Genomic DNA, 3,592 nt, shown 5'->3' with positions numbered 1-3,592 from the left:
CACGTCCTTTCTATATCCGTAATTTTTCAAAAACTACCCAATGCTAGGAAAATCATCTAACAACTATAATTACCCATAAAATCCACCAAGAAAATATTCCTAGGCCAGAAAATGCAGAAAACATGCAATTAAGGAAAAAAAAACCCTAGGAAAATTATTAGGGCAATACGGGTTCTCACACTCTCTCCCCCTTAAAAGAATTTCGTCCTCGAAATTCCTTATCATTGACTACTCCGGGATTAAATTGAGCATTATTCTTAGCTAACAGATCTGTACCCCTTCACTGGCCAGATTCATTAAATTCTTACCTTCCACGTCCTCTGATGGGTCAACATCTAAGGAGTACACCCGAGAGAACACTTTCGATTCATCCTTATCCCCCTTCGACTGGGCAGGGTTGGTCGTAGTTGGTGGCAGAGTCCCTTGCCGCTCGCGCAGGCGAGCTGGACAGTTAGCAATTTGATGTTCGGCACTCCCACAGAGCAAGCATTTTCCTCCATTCTTCCAGCAATTGTCCTCCGAATGGTTTAATTTTCCGCAATACCCGCAGGGTCCGCGTGCTGTAGAAGCCGAGCCTCCTCTTGACGGGCTCTCATGTGACACTCCCGGCATGCTTACTCCTCCCGTTCCTCGCCCAAACTTGGGAGGGGTACTTTCATCCCCCTGCCCCGAACTACTTCCAGGAAATCCTCTCTTTTTCGCCTGGAAGTTTTTCACCTGGAGCCTAGCATTCTCTACTCGTTGTGCCTTCTCCACTGCTTCGCTGAAGGCGTTAATTTGGGCTGCCGCGAGGTCCTTCTGGATCTCAACATTCAAACCCTGAATAAAGCGCCGAATCCGTCGTTGTTCCGTCATGATTAACTCAGGCGCAAACTTGGACAGGCGGGTGAATTGACTCTCATATTCCGCCACAGTTTGAGCCCCTTGGCGGAGCCTAATAAACTCGTCCTCCTTCCTCTCTTGGACTAGAGGAGGGAAGAACTTCGCATTGAATTCTCTGATGAAGTTCACCCAAGTCCTAGGTGTCTGTTCTCGTTCCCACTTCTGCCGAATTACGTTCCACCAGGAACGGGCTGCCCCCTCAAGCTGGAACACGGCAAAAGTCACCTGCCGTTCGTCAGAGTAGTGTAGGGCTGCAAATATATCCACCATCTTTTCAAGCCATCTTTCGGCAACGTCTGGGTCGGGTCCCCCAACAAACTTTGGCGGAGCGAACTTTTGGAATCGTTCGAGAGCTCTATCTTCGCCCTCGACATGATGGCCAGGGTTTCCGGGGTTTCCAGGGTTAGGGTTTGGGTTCTGAGCTTGTTGCTGCACTACTTGTGCAAGCAGGTTTGTCATTTGCTGCATAGCAGCAGCTATCTGGGCATTAGGGTCGGCTTGGGGTTCAGGATCAGGTCCAGTCGAGGTTTCCCCCGCACCCCTAACCGGTGTGGGTTGTCTAGCACCGCGCCCACGTCCCCGACCACTCCGAGTACCTTCCATAAGTCTCACTCGGTCTAGGCAAGAATACTAAACCAAAGTAGTAACAAACATATAAACAACACTTAAACTTTGCACAAAAACACATAAGTATACAGTCCAAGCATAAGCACAAACACACATATATACAAGTCAAATACATATATACAATCAGTCAGTCAAGTACAGGCAAGTCAGAAACAAACATAGACGATCCCCCGAGGAATGGCCTGACTAGTTTACCAAATCCTTCCTAACCTAGGCCCTCATATCTTTCGTATCCGGGCGCAAGAATCCCATCTAAGATAATTCACAACTCGAGCCGGCCGGTCCCAAGAGTAAACCATCCTTATTAAGGATTCCTACCCGACATACATACCTAGCTTCCTCGAGTCCCATGTTAATGATTCGTACACTTATCACATGCCCGGTTCATAACTTATGCTCAAACGAGCACTTAGACACATTCATGAAATTAGGACCACAACACCACTTGGCCCAGTCTCACTCCGCGCAGAGACCACGCGAAGTGGCTCTGATACCAATTGTAACAGCCCCACCTTCCCCTAAGGCGAACCAAAGGGGTTAGCGGACTGCCTGCCCAGCTCTCGCCAGGACTACGGTACAGTTACACGCGTTCGAATACGTTTCAGGAAAACAAAAGTGCGCTCGGACAAGCCATAAGTGTCAAAATAGCAAAATAAAAAAAAATGGAAAACTGAATAGTGGCCTGGATAGAAGAATCCAAACATCAATTTAACATATACACATTGAAATCCAACATTTACAACCATAGTGGCATGCCACAGACATTCATAAAGGAAGTACATATTCAGTTTGCCTATCAAAAGGAAATGAACCCGTTACACATTAAGGCTTCATTTCAAGAGCTATACAAAAGACATTTATAAGCTCAACTTGGCAAGTGACTATCCAATCCATTCTCAAAAGTAATTATATCCCTGTAAGAAAAACAAATAACACGGAATGAGCTAAAGCCCAGTGGTATACTACTACATAAGCAACCAAAGTCACATAAGGATGAACTTTCATTTAAAGTGCACAAATAAGCAGTAAAACAAAACGGGAAAGGATACGGTCGGCTCTCAAGAGCCCATTTCCACGCTTGCAATCTTGATCCAACCTCATTGACCCTCCGTCAATGAAAAGTAACCATCCGTAGACATCACTTACATCCAACCGTCCAACTATCATACCCCAACCGGGCCCGCACTCCATTCAGTCATTTTGGTAATACTCGAGTATATCGGAACCAAAGGTCTCATTACCACAAGATTCCACAGTACAGTCCCCGTGGCATGACAATTTTCACGACCAAGCCCTCGCCGGCTCGATCCAATTGACTACCAAACGGGGTTGATCTCAGTGATACAGTAAAGCCATTGGACATTCGCCCAAATGATACCAAATCAGTTTCCATGAATGGAATTCAGTATTTCATATATCAAGTGCAGTAATTCAGTAATGCAAGCACTAGCCATGCATGGAATCACAAGGGGTGAGGGCGGTCAAGTACACCCTCACCTCAATCATTTCCAATAACCAATTAAGCCTTCAAGGCATCAATACACATAGCACAAAGCCACATTATAACAAGTAAGTGAGTAGTATACTCACCAAGCAAGAAAGTGGTATTTCATGCACCACGATCACCAAGACGTCGTGAGCTATCGTCACGCCCTAGAACATGTAAACAAATACCATAAGACTCGATAACGAGTCATAAAGTCAAACCAATTATCGCCCAAGAGGGTTTCATGCGTGGAAATTCAACTCAAGTCGAGAATATAGTTTTCTAAATCTCGAGTAAAAATTCGGGTAGCATGCCCTTTGTGTTTACCAAATTTTCCAGCCATAAGGCTTCATTATTTTTCTTCAATCACAACCCAACAACACACATATAAGCATTTCATGTCAAGAGCCGTTCCATAGGCTCACAATATCATAAAACAAGAAACCATACCGAGCCATAAACAACACCAATTCACAACCCCAATAAGGTTTTATAAACATAAACAAGCATGAAAGCAAACCAGAAATTAAGAAAGGGCTTTAACCTAAGCCTTGATAAGAAAACCGGATTTGACCTCATAATGCGGTAATGGCACAA

The sequence above is a fragment of the Coffea arabica genome, chromosome 9e, assembly GCF_036785885.1.
Source record: "Coffea arabica cultivar ET-39 chromosome 9e, Coffea Arabica ET-39 HiFi, whole genome shotgun sequence".
NCBI lineage: Eukaryota > Viridiplantae > Streptophyta > Magnoliopsida > Gentianales > Rubiaceae > Coffea > Coffea arabica.
This window is presented reverse-complemented; position numbering follows the sequence as displayed.